Raw genomic sequence first — 16,266 nt, forward strand, 5'->3', positions numbered from 1 at the left:
CGTGGCTTTCAAATGAGCTAAACGGCCGTAGCGTGCGAGCGTCAGCGGAGTGCCCGGATGTGGCCGCGGGGGGCGGCGGCTCCGCGGCGCCTCTGGAGTAGCAGGTGTTTCTGTGGTTACCGCTTGTTTACTCAGTAAACAGCCTATTTCCTGAGGAGCAGGGCCTCGCTCTACCGGCTCCTCCAACTTCAAGAAGAAGTACCGAGCACCCCCAGTCATTCCGCACTCACTGCTGCTTTAAAGACCAGCTTGCATCTGAGCAACTTAAAAATGTGTGAGATTTGGAATCTCCCGAGGCACATTGCCTCAGGGTTGCTCCTCCCACCGCACCCCAGGCATAAAGAAGGTCCCTCCAAGTCTAGACAAGAAGTGACCCATTTTTTCCCTGGGGTCAGTATTGCTATTCTGAACATTGTTTCTAGATGTAATGTTCTATAATACAAGCTCTTCAGAAAAATACACTTCTAAAAAAAAACCACTGAGGAGGATGAGGCTGGAGGTGGAGGACAAGGCCAGCCTACACAGAGTGACCTGTCTCAAAACAATTATTTTCTAGTTAAAAAACAAAAAACTACCAAGTGATCGTTGACTTCAATGAAAAGGGAGTGAATCTGTTGCTAAGCCCTCAAATCTCAATAAAAGGTAGGAAAGTAAATTTCTTGTTTTAGATTTATTTATTTTATTTTGTGTCCAAATTTTTTGCCTGCATGTATGTATTTTCCCTGAATGTATGTGCCTGGTGCCCTTGGAGGACCTGGTGCCTTGAGGTTAAGAAGGAGGAGACTGGGATCCCCTGGGACTGGAATTACAGAAGATCATGCATCACCATGTAGGTGCTAGGAATCACACCCAGGACCTCTGTTAGAGCTACAAGTGCTTTAACCACTATCCAACTCTCCAGCCAAAGACAACACAACTTTAAAAACAACACAACTTCTTTCTAGTTTTGTCAGGCAACTTTAGCAGCTTGAAAAGGTTGTGGTGCGATTCACAGAATGAGTAGAGCAGTCTCTAATCACAGTTGTTTCTGCTTACCAGTATCTACGGTCTGCCTTTCACTAAAATTCTATACTCGCCGTTAGGGAGGAAGAAAAGTAGGCATTGAAACTGCCCTCTGGAGTGTGCCTGCGTACTTAAGCTTGGGTGTGTCTGGCATTCCAAACATTCTCATCACTAAAGCACTTCAGACTGAAGCGGCCCTGTTCCCTTTGTGCACTGCCCTAGGGAAACAAGCTTCCCAGTCTGTTGGGACAGGGTGTGAGACCTGTGCGAGAAGGCTAAGCAGCCTTTCAGTGCTTGTGTGGCGCTTTGATGAGAATCGAACAGGAGATAGCATCTTCTCTTATCGGTTTGTATTTACTCAGCAAATATGTAAGAATCCATTGCACTTGCTTGGAGTGAAAACACGAATTAGGTGTAGCTCCAGCCTGTGAGGCTTCAGTGGGGTGTGGTGGTGTGCATTTGTAATCCCATCTCCACAGAGCGTGGAGGGCTAGAGGTCATCCTTGGGTACACAGCAAGTTCCAAGCCAGCCTGGGCTGTGTGAGACCCTGTCTAAAAATATAAAGGAATCCAGAAATAACAGATGGATGAATAGGAATCCTAATATAGAAAACAGTGTATGGAAAGCATTTTAGATAATTGTGTGTGAGAGAGATGATTGCTACCAAACTGTACCTAGCATCGTGCAGATCCTGGTAAAATAAAACACAATCCTTAATCTTTGAATCTTCACTGTGTGTGTGTGTGTGTGTGTGTGTGTTTTCGCACCTGTGTATGTAACTTGGAGGTCAGAAGAAAACTTTCAAGAGTCAGTTCACTCCTTCCACAGTGGGAAGTGAGGAATCAAACTCAGGTCATCGGGCTTGCATGACAAGGGCTTTTACACACGGAGCTGTCTTGCCAGACTAAACCCTTGCAGCCTGAGAATGAATGAAAAGGGCTGGGACGGGGGTGGGGGAGGTGCAGGGGTGGGGCTAGAGGGATGGCTCAGCAGGTTAAGAACTCTTGTTGCTCTTGTAAAGGACCTAGCTTTGGTTCCCAGCACCCACATGGTGGCTCAGAACCACCCTAACTCTTCTGCTTTCTTCTGACTGTTGTGGGCATCAGCATGCACATGGTATATATACATACATACAGCAAAACAAGCACATAAAAGAAAGTTTTTAAATCTAAAAGTGTTTTTAATGTGAAATATTTTTTAAAAAGGTGTGGTATATTGCTCTTTGATAAGCAAATTCCAAGCCAGACAAGGCTACATAGGACTACCCTGTCCCAAAACAAAACAAAGAAAATTTGTGCCTATATGTACATATACTAACTAATAGATTCCCTCCCCCACAGTAGGTTTATCCAATGCTGCAGTAAGCCAGACTAAGCCAAATTGAAAAAGCATTACTGTTATTTATTATGCAGTGCAATGTTATTCATTAAGCGGCTCTGTTTACCGTTCGAGAAAAGCCACGAGGTACAACAAAGCCCACTATAACAATTAAGGAGAGGAAATAGAAGGGGATGCTTAGGCCTATGGAAAGACCGTGCAGGAAGAGGAATAAGTGGAACCCACTTTTATAGATCCCCCGCCCCCGCACGTGTGTGTATGGGCTTACATAGATACGCCACGCATGCGCACAGATTACTTGATCACACAGTGCACTGATTACATAGGACGGAAGGCCCTAGGATGACTAAGCGTCTTGCCAGTCCATGAGTGGTCATGGGGGAGTGGCTGGGAATTCTAACAATAACAACAGGTTTATTTGAGCAAAGCAACTTTCAGGCCAGTTCTCCAGTCCCAGAGATGAAAGTAGGTAGACTATAGGTTGTAGGTGAGGGGTGATGATGTGTCTGCCGCAAGCTCGGTTTGTGTCCGAGTATGGTCAAAAGATGAGCTCAGCCGGGCGGTGGTGGCGCACGCCTTTAATCCCAGCACTCGGGAGGCAGAGCCAGGCGGATCTCTGTGAGTTCAAGGCCAGCCTGGACTACCAAGTGAGTTCCAGGAAAGGCGCAAAGCTACACAGAGAAACCCTGTCTCGAAAAACCAAAAAAAAAAAAAAGATGAGCTCTTTAGGTGGGGACTTGGGCGGCTAGGAACTTCAGGGGAGGAAGCTGCAAGAATTCAGAAGTGGTCTTCTGGCGCCTTTCCTTTGTTCAGAGGATCTCAGAGTGGACAAGAGCGGATTTGGAGATAGACCGGGAATGGGGCTTTCTGGATCGTGCAGGGGTGAGCAGGAGGTTCCATCTGAACATATACCTTATATAGATACCAAAGTATATATGTACATACATACATACACACACACACGTGTATATTTATGAAAAACAGAGGGAAGATAAGCAAATATTTCATTATCTTGATGTATATCTATGTCTTATGTGGAAGCTACAGATCAAACCCAGGCCCTCTGACCCATATCTCCAGCCCCAAGTATTTTTTATAAATTGGCAAGTTAACAGCCATGAATCTGCCTTTTTTTTTCCCTATCACTCTATCAATTGTCTGAGTTGAAATCCAAGAACTTTCAGAGTACCTGTTTACAGCTACATTTATAACACTGATCCTAGCTGTTCAGATTGATCAAAGCCATATTGTAGGAGTTTTACACCAAAATAGATCAATAAGCTCTGACTTCATTTTCAGACTGACTTCATTTTCTCTCCTCCCCACCCCCATTTGAGACAAGGTGCTATGCGTTTCCAGCCTGGCCTCCAGCTCACTACCTAGCTGAGTATGACCTTGAACACCTGTTCCTCCTGCCTCTGTCTCCCACAGAGCTGGGATTACTGCATGTAGCACTACATTCAGGTTATGCTATACTGGGGATCCACCCCAGGGCCTCGTGCATATTAAGCAAGCACTCAGCTAAGAAGCTATAGCCCTAGTCCATTGACTTTTCTTATGTCTGATCTTAATTAATGTGGTTTTTTCCTACTTACTAACTTGATTCTAAAAGCTACTACTTTGTATATAAACTGGAATAAATTACCCACACAGTAAATATTACAGTTTGAGGGTTTTTTAAATCTTATTATTCTTCCTTTTTTTTTTCTTTTCTTAAGACAGGGTTTCTCTGAGTAGCGCTGGCCGGCCTGGAACTCGCGCTGTAGACCAGGCTGGCCTGGAACTCGCGCTGTAGACCAGGCTGGCCTGGAACTCGAGAGACCCACTTGCACTACCGCCACCCAGCTTTATCTTTCTTCTTGAATGCCTACCACCTGCTTCCCCTTGTGCTGTGACTTGGTTTGGATACAAAGCACCCCGATTCCCCCATGTATTGGCAGGCTTGGTACCCAGCTGTTGGTGTTCCTGGGAGGTGACTGAACACCACAGGGATGGATTGATTCATTGATAAATTCATGGCTACTAGGAGATGAGGGCTGGTTAGAGGAAGTGAGTCCCCAGGGGATGACTTTGAAGGAGTACCTTGGCTCCACAGTTTTCTTTTTCTGCTGCTTCCTTCCCGACAGTGCCTTCTCGTGTACGACTGCAAGAGCAGTGGTGGCCATGCTGCTGTTTCTGCCCTGGTTCCCAGCCACTACACCTGCCCGCCATCCTTACCTCCACCTCCACCCCGAGGCTGTTCCAGCCAGGATCTCCACTTCATGTTTCTTTCTCCAGAGAGAAGACAGTCCCACATCCAAGGCTGGTCTTGGGAGTGATGACCCCAGGCTAACAACGCAGTACGAGGTCCCTCCCAGATGAGAGACAGACAAAGAGACCAAGAGGAAATGTAACCATCAGTTGAAAACAGTAGTGGGCCTATGTCTCTTGTCTTCAGGTAGGCATTGCAGTGTTTAACTGAGCCAAGGTCTGAGGTCTGTATTGTGTTTTTTTCTGGTCAGGAAGAAAATTGTTAATGAGAAATAGCTGTCTAAATAACATCTCATGTGATTTTAAACCTAATGCCCAAGGAATGTGATACCTTAAACCATTGAAGAATCACACCAATCACTTTATTCTTTGGACATCTTCCTGCTGGGTGTTTAAGACCATACAGGTAGCTAAAATTAATCACTTTTTTTAAACTGTCAAGATTCTATGAGAATCTTGTTCTTGTGGGTTGTCTGGGCTCAAGAGAAACCTCTGGATCCTCTAACCTCCTTTTGTTTTTCAGTCATTCATGGATGTGAGAATAATTCAAAGGCCTTGCTTGACAATGACTTCCCTTGAAGCATGGAGGAGATTTTTCCTCTGGACTGACACTCCCCTGCGCAAACCAGACACTGTGAGAGCTCGCCAGGGGGATCTCTGCCTGCTGCCCAAGAGAGCAGGGGATTGCCCACGGTTGCAGGACATTTAGAGAGGTGTCCCATAGTCCCCTGGTAATACTTGACCATGGAGAGCTGGGGGGTGGCGTGCGTGCGTGCGTGCGTGCGTGCGTGCATGCGTGCATGCAAAATTCTCCCTCTCATCCCTCTTATCTCATTAGTATAGCCTCCAAGTATGGTTATCGAACTCTCGGAAGGTCAGTGGCACCACTTAGATACTTTTAACAACTATGTAATATTTAGATAAAACTTGAGCAAAAACCAAATGTTATGCCCAGATCATGACCCCAAAGAGACCACCAAAGACCAAAGGTGTCCAGAATGCAACAGCAAGGTTTATTCTGTAGATACAAGTCTAGACAGGGAACTCATTCCTACACCCAATACAGTGAGGCAGGGAGGAGTTGCTCTTTCTTTGTGTGGCTAGCTTTTTAAAGGCAAAAACCACAAGCCCTTCAGGGGGGCTGGGGGGGTTTTGCATGGGTGCAACTCGGATTGGTTTATTTTTATCTCTGTTCTCTTTTAATTGGGTGAGGGTATGTAACCTTTAAATTTACTGGTTGGTGGTTACAATTATCACTTTGGGGGCAGTCCAGCACAAGTCCCAGGCTTTGACCTTGAGCCGCCATGGGGGCTGGCTGGCCTAGCACGTACTGACTGTGGGTGCTGGCTCAGTGGTCCAGGCTCTGTCCTTGACTCATGCACATAACTCTAAGTTGGTGAGGGGTCCCAGACAGTAAGCATCTGGCTGAACTTTGAGCAATCAGAGTACGTGCAGAAAGGGAGCTACTGCAAGGACTATGTCTTTTGTTCATGGCCCTCCCAGAAACTGCTTGCTCAACTCTCAGGAAACTGAAATTGAGGCCTGATCTCTGAGAGAAGACTGAGCAGCCTGTTATGGCATCTGCTTGGTCCTTTCACCAAACACTTTTAAATTCACTTTGATTAGACATACATTTCTGTTTTTAAGCCAGTCCTTGTAATTATTTTGGAGAATAGATCAACAACTCCTTTGATTTAAACATCAGTGCTTTGAACTTTGACTTCTTACACACCTTGCTCAGACCCTTGTAACTTGCTTAAACTTTCCAGCTTTCTTTGCTATGCTTAAAAAAAGCATCCCGCCATGATATGAGACATAATAGCTAACAAATCAACAATCCACAGTAGACATGACAACTGAAAATGATGCAGCTGGTGTCATGGTAATTGTGTGTCTGGGAAGATAGTATTACCTAATACCACCTTAATGAAAGAAATCCATATATCCAAATGGTATACATAACGAATTAATACTACCTGTGTATTTATTGTTGAACTGTAGGGCTTGGTAAGTTCGCAGGTAAAACTTGTAGAAAACACAGGAAGACAGTCTTCATACATGTAGATCAATCTACCATAATGATGCTTTTGGTTTTAAATAAGTGTAAGTGGCAGCTAGGGACGGAGCTTTATATCGTGAGATACATAATAGTCACATCTTTATTCTTTGGTTGTTTTCTTATTCTTTCTCCCTGTTACTGAGTTAGGCGGCCAGCCTGATTCAGTGAGGGGAGCTTTGGAGGATGTTTTGAAATAAAATATGCTTGAGTCTGACATGGGAATGCCAAGTCCCACCTCCATAACTAGTTTCTCCTCGAGATTCAAACAGCACTTGACAATGTGATGTGCAGACAAAGCATTTGTTCCTCTGTAAAACTGAATCTAGTGGTCTACACTGAAAAAGAGACTCAATGCTTAGTGCAGTGACAGGCCCCCAGCATCTGTCCTCCTTATAACCCATAGTCTTGTCTCCGTGGGTCATGGTGACCCCTTTAGAGACAGCATTGCTCTGCTCTAGTGATCAGTCACAGGCCTGAAGACAGAGCCAGATAAGAAAAGCAGCAGCGGACTCCAGCTCACTGCAGGGGAGGCCTAGGAGCCAAGATCTATCTGTATCATTCTAGGACCCATCAAGCTACCAATTCAGAAAATCTAGTTGTAAGCCCCTTGAGGCTTGAACAGCTAAACACTACCTCCCAGAGTCTCTAAGTGCGGTCCCCAGGCCCTTGAGGCTGGAGAGTGGCCACGCCCCACCCTACAAAAAAAAGCTCAAGACCAACCACATAATCCCTCCAATCCCAGGCTATCCTGAAAAGCCCTGCCCCTAGAAACCTTATATAAGCCTGCCTCCTGTTCAGGTCTGTGCTGCTTCTCCCCAGCAGAGGCAGCTACCCTCTTGTGTTTCTCCCAATAAATCTCTTGTGTGAGGTTTGTTGTACATGTGACTTTGTGGTATTCCTTGGCTCCCAACTGCCAGGATACCTTTACCCTCAGAGCTGTAACACCTCCTGTTGTGGTTTGGTCTTGCTCTTTTTATGCTTTGCTCTTTTGGGAACCCACCACCCAGCTCCCAAATAAACACATGGAGGCTTATTATTACTTATAAATGTCTGGCCTTAGCTTGGCTTATTTCTAGCCAGTTTTTCTTAACTTTAATTATCCTGTCTACCTTTTGCCTCTGGGTTTTTTCCTGTCCTTACTTCTGCAAATCTTACTTTCACTCTTACCCTGTTGTTTGCTGTGTTGCTGGGTGGCTGGCCCTGATGTCCTCCTCTCCTATTCTCACTCCTCCATCTCTCTTCCCAGATTTCTATTTATTCTCTCTGCCTGACAGCCCCACCTATCCTTTCTTCTGCCTCACTATTGGTTGTTCAGATCTTTATTAAACCATCAGGAGTCTTAGACAGGCACGTAACACAGCTTCACAGAGTTACACAAATGCAACATAAAAGAATGCAACATATTTTACATCATTAAATAAATGTTCCACAGCATAAACAAATATAACACATCTCAAAATAATATTCTACAACAACTTCCACTAGGGAAATCTTTTCCCTCAGAGATGTAATACTTATACTAGTCATTTGCAGAAATTAAGAGGGAAGAACCAGACCACAATTATGATCAGATCACAGCAGAATCAAAGTCCAACAGTGGCCAATATTTGGGATCCACTCATGATCTTCTGGGCTTAGGCAGCCCCCATTTCTCTCTGCCCTCCACAGCACATATAACTCATCTCATAGGCTCAATGCTGTATTTTAAAAAGGGTGGGAAGGAGTCACACCATACAACAGGACCCACATGGGAGGTTTATTGATGGGAGGGGAGAGAAGGGGGCAGAGACTGGTCCCTGGGGATGAGAGGGAAGTAATAGAAAGAGACGGGAGGTGTACAAGGCCCGCCTTTTATAAGGACACATAGAGAAGGCACACAGGGGATGCTCTTAGTGGCTGCAGCTGAGGTCCTTCTAAGGGCAGGCAGTACAGATGCCTAAATGCTAACACTCAGGCCAGCTTCATTATACAGCTGCTGATGTCTTTGGTAGTCACCCCAAAGTTAATAACATAAAAACCAGCACTACCTGGGTGGCCCTTACACATTTAGAGTTGGGCTGCCAGCCTAAGATAAAACCTTGGCCCTCAATGGACCCCCTGTGTGTGCAGACCCTGAGGAATACATTAGAGATTTCACCTCAATGATACTGGTCTCTTCTTCCCACCCCCCAGGGGGGTGGGGCATGTTAGAGACAGGGTATCTGTATAGTCCCACTCTGGAACTCACTCTGTAGACCAGGCTGGCCTCGAATTTACAGAGATCCTCCTATCTCTTCCTCCCTAGTGCTGGGATTAAAAGCGTGTGCCACGACTGCCATCCTCTGCCCATTTTTAATAGAAACTGGCTGTTCATAACACCTTCCCTACTATATCTCACTACACACCATGAAGCCAAATATTAAAGCTTGCAATGGATAGATTATTCTGTTTTGTTTTTGTTTTTGTTTTGAGACAAGGTCTCATATGACTCACACTGGCCTCATTTATAAACACAGCTATATATAATGCCACACTAAAGTTACAAAGAGTCAGTCCTCTAAGAATTTCATTTAAAGCTTTGTTTTAATGGATAGCCATGAAATTTCTGTCAATATTTTTAAAAAATTATTAGCATTTTCCAATTAAATTGTCACACTTCCAGGTTGGTTATGCTATAGCATCTTCTAACCTGTCATCCTTTCCTGTAAAACAAGCCTCAGACATTATAATCAGAGGGAGCCAGAAGAAGCTGCTTTGCGCACTTCAATAGTCAGTAATTAGTATATGAATCTTCGCTTTATTCATGTGAATCATTAGGCTATAAATCACTTGATACCGATTTGCAGGACTGCAAAAGCAGCTCTGGTACTTCACTGGGCACTAGAATTAGCTCCCTTGGTAGAGCAAAAGGGTCCCAAGTAGAAGGAAAGCATTCTTTTTTTTTTTTTTTTTTTTCTGGAGCTGAGGACTAAACCCAGGGCCTTGCGCTTGCTAGGCAAGTGCTCTACCACTGAGCTAAATCCCCAACCCCAAAAGCATTCTTTAAAATTGAGTAATCTGATTAGTAAAATGAACTCAGGGAAGAAAACCTCACTCAGTTCACTGGTCTCATTTTTTGATTTTACAGATGACCTTTACCAAGGCCAACAACATAGAGGTCACACAAGGTTAGCTAACTAGAAAGTGGCAAAACCAAGATCAGAAGGCTCATTTCTATTAATCTATTATCTTACAGTATGCATACAAAAGCACCAATATACTTACCCATAATATGTATGTTTACCTTTGGTTGCTGTTGTTTTTTGGTTTTCTGTTTTTAGAGAAAGGATTTCTCCATGTAGCCCTGGCTGTCCTGGAACTCATTCTGTAGACAAGGGTACACTTGAACTCAGATATTCACCTGCCTCTGCCTCCAGAGTGCTGGGATTAAAGGCATGTGCTACGACCACCCGGCTGTGTTTTACCTTTTTTAAGAAAGTGGACTGGGTCTAGAGAGATGAAGAGATGATCTGTCGCTCTCTTCTGCAGGCAGCAGGTACACACACGGCATTTACTCACACAGACATACACATAGATTAAAAAGTTAAAAATGGATAAGTATGGTGACTTACATCTGTAATTATAAGACTCAGAAGGCTGATGCAGGAAGATTGCCATGAATTCAATGCTAGTCTGAGCTTCATAGTGAGTCCAAAGGCCAACCTGGGCTACAGAGTATGATCTTGACTCTAAGAAAGAAAAACAAAAATTATTATTCGGGAGGCTGAGACATGAGGGTCAGGAATTAAAAGCCAGCGTGTAGCCGGGCAGTGGTGGCGCATGCCTTTAATCCCAGCACTCGGGAGGCAGAGCCAGGCGGATCTCTGTGAGTTCGAGGCCAGCCTGGGCTACAGAGTGAGTTCCAGAAAAAGGCGCAAAGCTACACAGAGGAACCCTGTCTCGAAAAACCAAAAAAAAAAAAAAAAGCCAGCGTGTACTCCAGAGTGAGTTCCAGGCTATCTTGTACTACATATGACCCGATCTCAAACAAATAAACAAACTAACTAACTAACTAACTAACTAAAAGCAAATGAATACATAAAGTACTCTCTATAGGAGCCTTACTGATTTGCTGTTCAGTTTATTCTCCAGCACCTAATAACAGTCACTAGCCCATAGCACATTCTCTAAATTTATCCTAAGAATTACCTTCAGCATGCAACATGACATGGCACAAATCTAAAGTTATGTCTTCCATAAAGTGCTTCATCTTAGTTTGACCTGAACTATACATGCTTATTACATGAAAGCTGCACTCCCCCAACCCTGTAGTGCAAAGGATTGAACCCAGACTCTAACAGACTTCCAATATGCTAGGCAGGAGCTCTACCACTGAGCTCATCCCCATTCATATTGTCTTTCTCGTAAGTTCTAAATTTGCCATCTTTAACAGTGTCTATACCTGCCCTTCTCTACTTGTACCTCTATCTCCTAGTTTCCAGTGTGTGTGTGTGTGTGTGTGTGTGTGTGTGTGTGTGTGTGTGTGTGTGTGTGTGTATGAGACAAAGTATCTTAGACCTGAGGATAACCTTGATATTCTGATCCTCTTGCTGTTGGGGAATATTATTTTAAGGTGTGTTACTTTTGTTTATGTTGCATTTGTTTAATTCTGTGAAGCTGTGTTACTGTGTCTGTCTAAAACACCTGATGGTCTAATAAAGAACTGAATGGCCAATAGTGAGACAGGAGAAATGATAGGTGGTACTGGAAGGCAGAGAGAATATATAAAAAGAGAGATCTGGGAGGAAAAATAAAAGGAGCCAGAGAAGGAGGAGGACTCCAGGGGCCAGGCATCCAACTACACAGCAAGCCATGGAGTAAGAAACAAAGAAAGGTATACAGGAATAGATAAGGAAAAGCCCAGAGGCAAAAGATAGATGGGATAATTTAGGTTAATAAAAGCTGGCAAGAAACAAGCCAAGCTAAGACTGGGCATTTATAACTAATAAGTCTCTCCATGTGTGATTTATTTGGGAGCTGGGTGGTGGGCTCCTCAAAAGAGCAAAAGCAATCACTTACATTTTGGCATACCAATCTGAGGCTCGACTATCCCTAGGGACTGAGAAAAGGGGGAGGGAAAACAAATATGGCTCCTTGAAGAGTTCCTGCCTGCCAGTCAGTGAGCCCTTGAGCAGCCAGTACATTAAGTAGGAACAAAAAACTAAGTAAAAATGCCTGCCACAGTGCAAGCATCATCATTTTAGAGCTCTAGGAAGGCTGAATGCAGTAGTTCGTCATAAACCTCCCATCGAGCCGTGAGTTTTAGGCTTGGCTTTCATGACCACAGAAGTGGGCAGAGCCAGTCTAGAGCCTTATGTGGAGGATACAGATGTAGGTTAGCAGTTTACAAGTTTGCTCACATGGTCAAAAAAGGCTGAAAGATATGCTGTTGTTGGTATTTTACTCTTTTGGGGGCCCTCCACCCAGCTCCCAAATAAGTCACATGTCGCGTCCGCCTCAACCAGCAAGGAAGACACAACACCAGGCTCTTCTCCAAGCAGTTTATTCAGGAACCTTGAACAATCTTCTGAAAGCCAGCCCACGCCCTTTATAGCCACTCGGCAACCAACCCCATAGTGCCACATGGACAATGCCGATAGGTCAGACATACGCAAGCAAGCCAGATTCCACACCCAAGCCAAATAAGGAGTTGTTTATCCCAGAGAACACCTGCCATCGCGAAGGCGGAAGCCGGATGCTGGCACCATCTTTGAGGCGCGGCCGTGCATGGCTCTCTACAGTCACACACAGAGGCTTTATTCTTAATTATGAATGTCTGGCCTTAGCTTGGCTTAGTTTCTTGCCCACTTTTCTTAACTTTAAGTTAGCCCATCTACCTTTTGCCTCTGGGCTTTTTCCATTCTCTTACTTCTCTGTGACTTGCTGTGTAGCTGGGTGGCTGGCCCCTGAGTCCTCCTCCTTCTCTGGCTACTTCTCCTTTTTCCTCCCAGATTTCTCCTACATATTCTCTCTGCCTGCCAGCCATGGCTATCCTTTCTCCTGCCTTCCTATTGGCCATTCAGCTCTTTATTAGAAAATCAGGTGTTTTAGACAGGTAAAGTAACACAGCTTCATAGAGTTAAACAAATGCAACAAAACAAAAGTAACACACCTTAAAATAATATTCTACAACAACACATAGTAAAAGAGGTTCAGACAGAAAAACCTTCTAAACAGGTTCAAGTGTGTTTTATAATGTGCGTAGGCTTAAGAAAGAAAAGAATGTAGGTATAGGGCTGGAGAGATGGCTCAGTGGTTAAGAGCACTGGCTGCTCTTCCAGAGGTCCTGAGTTCAATTCCCAGCAACCACATGGTGGCTCACAACCATCTGTAATGAGATCTGGCACGTAGGCAGAACACTGTATACATAATACACAATGAATAAATCTTTTAAAAAAAGAATATGGGTATAAGCAGTTATAGAGTTTGAAAAATAAAGCCTTTAAAGAGATATAAAAGAAAAAAAGCCATGTAAGATGGGAAATATACAGGAAGTTTGCATCCTATATAATATTGTGTTGATTTTTAATTTTTTTGAATGCTGACAAGCAAGCAATACCAGCTAAGATGCATGGGGTTGTGAACTGGACTGCTAAATTGAACCAATCTAGATACTTTAGGAATGCCTTAACTCTAAAAAAGAAATAAAAAAATGTATTTTTCAAATGGAAATAAAAAATGCTTTGGAGTTTTGTTCCCACAGGAGACGAGAGGCTGTGGATTCCTTCAGGAATGAGATGAATCAGGTATGATGAAGGGAGACCTCCTGAACCTCGACAGGTGATATCTATCCACAAAGGTTACTGCTGGTCTTCCCAGGACTTGGCCATTATCTGAAAATTTCTCTGGGACCCTAAAGATACTTCATCCACAGACAGCAGGAAGCAGTTTGGAGAACACAAAGTCCACATTCCCAAGAGTTGGGTTGTGGGAGGCCTTTGGTTATTTGGTGGGCTATGGATGTTTGTTATTATTTAGGGGAATATAGGAATATAGAATAAAGAGACAACTATTAATTTCAGATATTTTGCATTGGCATGGATTTTGGTATATTGATACAAATTCAAAGTTAATTTTGTTATATTGTATATATGTTTCTACTCTTGTTCAAAGGATTTTTGTATATTGATAAAAATTTAAGGTTATTTTTGTTACAACATATTATATGTATGTTTCTTTTTTTTTTTTTTTTTTTTTTTTTTGAGGTATTGTGCCTATGCAGTTCATTTGGAAATGTAGGGTGAAGTTCTAGTTTGGAAAACTATTATTATAAACTATATAGGATAATCAGGAAACATAGGTTAATGTTGAGTCATTTCTAACAATCAAAATTGTCGATATGTTAGGTATGCTTTCCAGGTCATATAGAGATATATTTTCGATAGATAGATGGTCTTCAAACCTTTCAAAGACCTTCAGAATATGGCATTTAAAATGTTTTGCTAGCCGGGCGGTGGTGGCGCACGCCTTTAATCCCAGCACTCGGGAGGCAGAGCCAGGCGGATCTCTGTGAGTTCGAGGCCAGCCTGGGCTACCAAGTGAGTTCCAGGAAAAGGCGCAAAGCTACACAGAGAAACCCTGTCTCGAAAAACCAAAAAAAAAAAAAAAAAAAAAAAAAAAAAAAATGTTTTGCTAACTTAGGGCTTTTCGTGACAATAAGACACATCTGCTCCTGGCAGCAGCAATTTACTTCAGAGATGATGGTCATTGAAGAAACTCCTTATGGCCAGGCGGTGGTGGCACACACCTTTAATCCCAGCATTGGGAGGCAGAGCCAGGGGGATCCCTGTGAATTCAAGGCCAGCTTGGTCTACAGAACAAGATCTAGGACAGGCACCAAAACTACACAGAGAAGTAGCCGGGCGGTGGTGGCACACACCTTTAATCCCAGCATTCGGGAGGCAGAGCCAGGCGGATCTCTGTGAGTTGGAGGCCAGCCTGGGCTACCAAGTGAGTTCCAGGAAAGGCATAAAGCTACACAGAGAAACCCTGTCTCGAAAAACCAAAAACAAAGCAAAACAAAACAAAACAAACTGCATAGAAAAACACTGTCGGGCCGGGCGGTGGTGGCGCACGCCTTTAATCCCAGCACTCGGGAGGCAGAGGCAGGCGGATCTCTGTGAGTTCGAGGCCAGCCTGGTCTCCAAAGCGAGTACCAGGAAAGGCACAAAGCTACACAGAGAAACCCTGTCTCGAAAAACCAAAAAAAAAAAAAAAAAAAAACACTGTCTTGAAAAACAAACACAAAACAAAACCAAAAAAGTCACCATTTTAAAATCCAGTGAACTGTATTACCTCTTTCACAGGATAAGGGAACAAGGCACTGTGATCATTTTAATAAGTGCATAAAATGCATAACCAAAATAAATGCCTTATGGAGACAGCAAAAGATGAGTGGTATCAGATCAAAGGTAGCTAGTGAGCAGTTCCAGCACTCAGAGGCAGAGATGGGAGGATGGACTCTTGAGGACAACCTATCCTACACAACTCGACCCTGAAGAAGAAGGCTGGGGGCGGGGAATCACACCAGACCACTCGCAAGTTCACTTTCATTCCCTGGAGGTCGTGCTTTTGTCACCTGACTAGGCTTCTCTTTTTCCCTTTTCTTTTTTGTCACACTTCTGGTTGAACCTAGGGCCTCCCATGTGTTAGGCACATACTCTACCACTGAGCTATATTCCTTTGTACTTTTCTATTTGCTCTCTTGAGTCTCACTATGTTGCTCAGACAGGACTTGAACTCACTCTGAAATCTCAGTTTTCCTGCTGCAGTCTCCTGAGTGGCTGGGATGGCAAGCCTGTCCATGAGGCCCGGGTGTCGCTGACATGGACTTCCCCAAGAACTGGCCCTGCTCATGGGATAATGTTCATGAGAGCATTATTAAATCTGTGGCAGAGAGTGTGCAAAGGAGTGGCCTGGGGGTAAGAACTTAGGATGTCTGGCTCCAGTGACACGAGGATCCGGAAGAAGCTGCAAATCCCGTGTCACACAGGAACTGGTGTGCCTAAAGCACTAGAGCACAGGCACAGAGTGTGAGATGCCGCGGGCCAGAGAGGCATGGAAAAGTGGAGAGGTCCCACACTGTGAACAGCAGTAGTACATCAGCAGAAATGAGCCGGCAGGGTGGATATGGTGGTAGCATGGACCTGCAGTCTCAGCACTAGGGAGGTAGAGGCAGGGGAATCAGGAATTAAAGTCATGAGATCCTGTTTCAAAACATTATCACACCAAAAATAAAATCGCCAGGCAGTTTTCATAACACCACAAAGCAAATCAGTGTGACTATTTACTTATTAGGCATTTACCTTTGAGGTGCTGTGCTGGGCACTAGGAATAAAACTATGAAACAGATTGATGTGATCTTATTACAATTCTCTTAAAAACAGGACCCCATGAAGCCCAGTCTTCTTCAGACTTGCCGTAGAGCTAATAAAATGGCAGCCTTCCAAGTGAAGGGACTGGAGGTGTGCGCCAGCATGCCCAGTCTGCGCTGTGCTGGAGTTAAACCAGGGCTTTATGGATGCTAGGCGAGCACTCCACCATCCCCAGCCTCAGATAACACTAATCCTATCACAACGCTTTCATGTTTGTACAACTG

General features: G+C 44.1%; 1 long non-coding RNA gene across 4 annotated transcripts; it reads left to right on the forward strand.

The window, feature by feature from the left end:
- The first annotated feature begins 70 nt into the window (after window positions 1-70).
- LOC128105928 (uncharacterized) lies at window positions 71-13,689 on the forward strand. Of its 4 annotated transcripts, XR_008216537.1 has the most exons (4): window positions 71-642; window positions 4,468-4,778; window positions 4,912-4,997; window positions 5,115-13,689. It is a non-coding gene; the product is annotated as an uncharacterized LOC128105928 (long non-coding RNA). The 4 variants fall into 4 exon arrangements; XR_008216536.1 differs by having other exon boundaries at window positions 4,468-4,997; XR_008216538.1 differs by having other exon boundaries at window positions 71-390; window positions 557-642; window positions 4,468-13,689.
- The last annotated feature ends 2,577 nt before the right edge of the window (window positions 13,690-16,266 follow it).

The sequence above is a fragment of the Peromyscus californicus genome, unplaced genomic scaffold (assembly GCF_007827085.1).
Source record: "Peromyscus californicus insignis strain IS unplaced genomic scaffold, ASM782708v3 Scaffold_9__1_contigs__length_137607984, whole genome shotgun sequence".
Lineage (NCBI taxonomy): Eukaryota > Metazoa > Chordata > Mammalia > Rodentia > Cricetidae > Peromyscus > Peromyscus californicus.